Source organism: Octodon degus, unplaced genomic scaffold (genome assembly GCF_000260255.1).
Source record: "Octodon degus isolate 3935 unplaced genomic scaffold, OctDeg1.0 scaffold00365, whole genome shotgun sequence".
NCBI classification, from domain to species: Eukaryota; Metazoa; Chordata; class Mammalia; order Rodentia; family Octodontidae; genus Octodon; species Octodon degus.
Genome location: NW_004524941.1, coordinates 277493 through 284412, shown reverse-complemented (window position 1 = coordinate 284412; position 6920 = coordinate 277493). Strand labels below are relative to the sequence as shown.

General features: G+C 34.8%; 1 pseudogene; it reads right to left on the bottom strand.

The window, feature by feature from the left end:
• LOC105741252 overlaps positions 1-5835 on the bottom strand; it is a 38668-nt pseudogene extending 32833 nt beyond the window's left edge.
• Positions 5836-6920: the final 1085 nt, after the last annotated feature.

The window sequence follows — 6920 nt, the reverse complement described above, 5'->3', positions numbered from 1 at the left end:
ATATACTTCATATCACCTTGACCTTCTGAGAACCCAATACAAATAAATGTCGGAATTAATGAGCAAAAATGACCCCTAAGAAGCACAAGGGCAATAAGACAACAGTAGGTCCTTTGACACCTGTCGGACCAGTCAGCAGCATTGATTTCACAATACTTCAGAGGAATGACAACTGTGCATGTATTGTGCAATATTGTCTTGCTCATTATTTATTGCAGCTTACGCTGTAGTGTCAATTTCAAGTGAGGTAGAAGTCACAGTAGTTCAAACCAACAACAATAGATGATTTTAATGAATTGGGTAAATTCTTCAAACAGTTGAGAATGAAATAGAACTAAATTGCTATCAGATAATTTATGTACTGTGAGACACACAGTTGAATAAACAATGAACCCTGTTATTTCTCACAGTAGTTGGTGCAAAATCTAAGTTTCATTAAATGAAATAATAAATACTTCCAGAACATGTTTGGGATCACTTGGAAAACTTTAAATGCAACTCAATTTGAAATATGTAAATGGCAATATAAAGTACACATGAATTTATAAGAAGGTGGAATACAGGAGACAAAACACAGAAGTACAACATTTGTAATTGTCAGGATGAAAATATTAAGTGAAGCATTTCATTTTCTGGGATACACAAAGACTGGATAAACATTGAGTACATAAAAAATGCTTACTCTGGTGGTGCATGCCTATAATCCCAGCACTTTGGAGACTGAGGCATGAGGATTGTCATAAATCCAAGGGTAGCCTGGGCAAAACAGTAAGTTCACATCCAGCATAACTAAATAGAGACACCCTGTCTCAAAAACTTCCTAAAAGATGAAGAAAAAAAAAATGAGTTCTCTTATAACTTAACAGGCACCTCTGTTGTTTACAGAAGTGACAATACATTCTGAAGTGATAATTTTAAATATTTACCTGCCTTGCCAGAAGTAAAACAAGAAAAATAATAAAGAAAAAAAATAGGTGATGCAGTTATGAAAAGCCTATATTTAACATAGAAACAAAAATCTAAAATAAATGTTACTAAAAATGATGCTATAACACAAAAAGTGATTAATTACCTGAGTAGAATAATTTTGTAGAAAAGATAATATCAAAATAGATTTCTTATCAGAATAAAATCATTAAATTTTTAAGGAGATTACAAAATAGTATTGAAGCAGAAAAATACAAATGATACAAATTCACTAAACAAAATATGAATGTCATAGTATTTGTTTTAATATATAGAATTGTCTTCAAATTCCTTATTATTTCCAGACATATGTATGCAAAATTGGAAGAAAGAAAATATGAAAGAAATGTATAATAAATTTAAAAAAGAAAAAAGAATTGAAAAAAATGAGACAAAACAAAGCATTAACAGCTCTTTTCATAGACTCTTTCCAGCATTGTGCAATCCATCCTGCTTACACACATAGATACCTCTTTCCTTCACTCCCTCTTGTGTCCTACTCAAGTGAGTAACTTCTTCCCTTTGAATAGATTCATTCTATTTTCCCAGTATCTAATGTAGCCTTCAGATTTTATTTTTGCTTTCAGGTTCTCACACTAATACTATCTACCATATTAACAGAAAAAAGATTAAAAAAAATATTTTAAACAATGTCTATATGTAGTGTTTGTGGATCATGTTGACTGGTAATAGTAATTTACTAATAGGAGATGGCTCTTGAACACTAATAAAGAGCCAATAAAATTAATTAAAAATCAAAGCTTTCATCTTGAAATGTTGAAAAAAATCTTAACAGTATGGACAAGTCAAAGGTGTGAATTAAAGACAGGTGAATTCAAATGTATTTTAGCTACCATAGTTAAATAAGAAAAATCTTATCCAAACAAAGAAGAGCTAGGAGACTTAGTTTTTAAGTCTATCTAGTTATCTTTTTATCTAATGATGCTTTGATATGAAGCAAATCCAGAAGAATGGACAGGTGCAGTCTTTTTTTTTTTTTTTTTTTTTTTTTGCAGAACCAGAGATTGAACTCAGTCCCTTGAACTTGCCAGGGAAGTGCTTATTCCACTGAGCCATCTGCCCAGCCCTCTTGGTACAGTTTTAACTGAGAGGAAAATTGTAATAATTGGAAACTAGTAATCAGTGATTCTCTGAAATATGTTCAAGTGCAGATCATGCAAATTATATGATAGATATGATACAATTGTAAAAATAGCTCATTCCATTTTACTATTAGAATAAAGCAAGAAGATTTTCGTACTCTTAAAACTAACATTATTATTTTTGTGTGTGTGTAGTAAGAGGCTGCATGTCCTGGAAAAGAAGTTTTATTGAAGTGGCACTGTGTTCTATGTCTGACAAAAATGATACCTTTTATTGGATTAACTTGTACATTGTGTGACTTTATTTTGTCTGCCTTTAAAACAATCAGTGAGGACCCAGGGCAGCGGGATACTGAATAGAACCAGAGCATAGGCCCGGTGAGTGAGTGAGATGACCGGGGCTATGGGACCCTGAACAGACCCAGAGTGCAGGCCCAGCGAGTGAGTGAGACAACCCGGGGCCTGGTGGGATCCTGAATAGACCAGGAGTACAGGCCTGGCTAGTGAGTGAGAAGATCTGGGGCCTGTGGATCGTAATTCAACCCAAGCTGCAGGCTCAGCAGGGAAGCCTTCAGCAGAACTCCCTGCAAAGAGGCTAGAGGTAAGACCCACCCAGCTGATTCAGGAGCAGAACATCTTGCCAGAGTGACACAAAGGGTTCAACTCTAACGCCTGCAGCAGAAAGAAGTGGAGCACACAGCCAGAACGAAACAACACCCACCTGGAGGAATCTGAACTTCATAGATCCAGACCTGGTGCTAAGTTAATAACTCTGTCTAAGCTCTACACCAAAGGTCATAAGACAGTGGTATACAAAATGACAAAGAGAAGGAACAAAATGCCATCTCAGGCCCCAAGTCCACCCAGTACAAATGCAGAAGACACTAGCACTGAGGAAACTGGAAACCACACAACAGATATCTCTGAAGTAATAGCGCTGACAGTAAAGAATCAACTGCAGAAAGGTGTAGAAGAAATCAGATCAGAAATAATTTCAGAACTAAAAAATGTAGTGGTAACTATAATCAAAGAAGTACTAAGTGCTGCTAAAGAATACACTGATAAGAAAAGAGAGGAGAATATAAAAATGATGGAACCTCTGAATAAACAATTTAGGAAAGAAATAGAATCTATGAAACAGGTTCAAAGTGATATATAAGAAATTAAAATCTCAATCACAAACAGGCAAAACTATTTGAGTGAAAGTGAAAATAGACTTTCTGACCTGAAAGACACCATTGCAGCTAGTGAAAAAGTAAGAAAAGTTCTCTTTAAAACAACTAGGATGCAGGAAAAAATAGTTCAATACCTGCAAGACGATGCAAAGATGAACAATGTGAGACTAACAGGCATCAATGAGAAGGAAGGAGTCGATACAAATGATAAAAAAAGAATATGGGCAGAAGTAATAGCAGAAAACTTCCCAAATATGGGGCAACAATCTGACATTCTTGTAACTGAAGCATATAGAACTCCAAATAGTATCAATCCATTGAAAACCACACTGAGACACATAATAATCAAGATTCCAGAAATTCAGCATAGGAACAGTATACCAGAAGCCGCTAAAGAAAAGAAACAGATCACATTTAAAGGAAAACCCATCAGAATAATGGCAGATTTTTCTTCACAAACCATTAAGTCAAGAAGAGCATGGAGCAAAGTACTTCAATCTTGCAAGAAAACAAATTCCAACCCAGACTGATCTATCCTGCAAAACTGTCTTTCAAATATAATGGAGAAGTGAAATATTTTCATGACAAAGAACAACTGAAGGATTTCATGATGACAAAGCTAAGCCTACACAGACTACTAAATGATGTTCTAGAGAGGGAGCAAATTGATCACAGCCCCATGAATGAGGATGGAAAGAACCCACCAAATAGGGCAAACAAACAGGAGAATAAAAGGTATACAATTGTACTCTTTCAATTATTCTTTTGTGTTCAGCAGCAGAATATTTTCAACAGCACACCCTACAAATGGACTTCTCTTCCACCCTATGAGTCATGATTCTACCTGAGTCTACAGGGTGGATTTCAAGGAAATAGCTGTAGCTCAGTTCCACAAGTGACGCCTAGCCACCAGTAACTGTCACGGTCATTATGCATGTCCACAACACACTAGAACTTTGTGCGAAATCCTATCCTCAAACTGTTAGAAGTACTGGTCATTTACTTGCCATTCCAGTATTTATCTTATGTTTTACTCTTAGTACTTCTTTGCTATCATGAAAACTTTTTCTCAGTTCAATTGATTTGAAACATTTATTTTTCTGAATATTGCTTAATCTTAATTTTTGTTCTAAGATTTATACTGTATCTTTGACTTACAATTTATTTTAAAGACATTGTATGATATATTCTCCTAGTATTAGAAACTTAAAAAGTATATTTCCATTTTCTGTTGACTTTAAAAAAAAAAACAACAACAGAGGTTTGTGCCTATGCTGTTTGTTATTTCTTGCCTATATCTTGTAACATGAGAAACTACTTTGGCAGTAACAATACACAATGTACTAACCATTGTTACTCTCCTAAAATCTTCTTTTGAGATTTTGTACCATTGCTTTAATTTTTTTTCTTTAAAATAAAAATAACTGATGTGATAGATAGATGAATAAATAAATAAATAAATAAAGACGAAAAAAATAAAAATAAAATAAAATACAATGTATTTTGTGATATGCCAGACAGAGATGCTCTCACCTGGCTGTGACTGCGACAAATTGTACATCTGAGAGCAGTGTCTGTAGTCAGTCGAACAAAAAATAAAGTGAAGGTCTCGATAGTCAAAAATATAAATAAATAAAAATAAAATAAAATAAATAAATATAAAACAATCAGTGATTCATCAATGATTCTTACAAAATCAGTTGTGGTATATATAAAATGGATATGAATGAAAAAATAATTCTTAGTTTTGTTTTTTATTATGTTAATTAAGAATCATTATATTCTCTCATAGTTTTATGAGAAAATAAAAGTTTTGGAAACATTTCTTTTATGTCTCTATGCTTTTCTTCATTCCTATATGACACTGAAAAGTAGTATCACCTAAAATTCAGTTTCTTATCTATTGTTTCACTGTAAAACTGATCTCAAAACCGAAAGTTATACTGCTGAATCCAGAAGTCAAATAGAAATGAAAGCATTAAACTTTTCATCCTTTCCATATATGTCATTCTGCTGGTGAATCCCCCTGTGACAACAGGCACATAGGAAGGTGCAGCTGGAAGCTACCCACAGTATTTCTGTATGGAATAGCCTGTGAAGAACCTGAGTGTGTACACAAAAGGGATCTCTAGCATCTTGGCAACCAGCTCACCACAGTGTATCAGAGGGTGTGTAACCATCACATCATACTTGTACCCCTGGTGCTTCTTGAGCGACTGGTTGTGGACTGTATTTGCACAGAGAAGTCTCATATCTTCAGTTACTTGAAGAAAGTTTTGGCAGCAGTCTTCCTGATAGCCAGGATGACATTGTTGGCATGACATTCACAGCTAGTTTAAAAAACTCATTGAGCATTGCTTCAGTGACATTTTTCTCGGTTGGTATAGAGATCACTTCAAAATGAATGCTGAAGCCTTGCTGTAGTCAATGAGCAAACTCTTTGAAGGAGTTAGAACTGTCACCTCAAGTCCTCTTTTCATGGTTTCCTCCAGAATAGTCTTCAGCTTTTGCTAGTGACTCATTTCACAGTGCCACACCAGCACCTTCCTACAGGCTCTGCAGCCAGCATAGCAGAGCTACAGAAGCACCATGCTGGTTCCTCCAACACACTGCTCTCGATAGGCCCAGTTTGTGTTAGGGTGAAAGGGCAATTTAGATGCCATAAACAATTAAATATTAACTTCTTGAGATAGGAACAGATGTGAAAGAACTTTTTCAACATTATTGATTCTACACTAGAACTTAGCCAAAGGTCTAGGAAGGAATGTCAAAAATATTGATTGGAAGCATTTCTATATCTCTTATTCAGGAGGTGAAAACCACATAAATATATGTAAAAAATGAAAATAGAATACTCATAGTAGTATTTTCAATGTTATGATAGGCAAAAGAAGATATTTAAATTAATAATTTCTATATGTAAATGTAAAACTATTTTATGTAAATATAGTAAAAACTGTGGTGAATCCTTTTGGAAAAAGTAAGTTTTACTCTCTAACTGGTTCTATTTGCCTCTAGATGGCAGGCACACTACACAGTGAAAGGAAAGAAATAATAAAATTATTAAAATAATTGTGGAAGAAGAGGGGACAGAAAACTGGAGGGACAAAAAATAAGCTCTTAATTTTTTTTAAACATTAATGGTAAATCATATTAAAGGCACCTTTAGTCTTTATATTTATACTCCAAGGATTTGAAGAAAGAGGGGAGAGAGAGAGAGAGACAGACAGACAGACAAAGACAGAGACAGAGATAGAGAGACAGAGAGACAGAGACAGAAATAGAGGCAGACAGAGACAGAGGTAGAGAGACAGACAGAAACAGAGACACAGGAAGAGAGACATCAGACTTGGGAAGGTGACAGATATGAAAACAATTAACACAGAATTTATCAAGAAAATTCAGCTGTTTTTGAGGTGAGAGCTCAGGAGAATAAGTGCTTGCCTGGCAAATGCAAGGTCCTAAGTTCAATCCCTGCTACCACCAAAAAAAAAAACCCACACCCTCCTTCCACCAAAAAAAAAAAAAAAAAAAAAAAAAAAAGTGTCAATAGGAAAAAGAGGGATGTATAAGGCACAAATTGGACACACCTCCTCTAGTTCCTAACCTATTTGAGAGTAGAAAATTTGTTCCAATCAGAAACTCAGCTGAGCACCTGTAATTATCAGTGACTGGA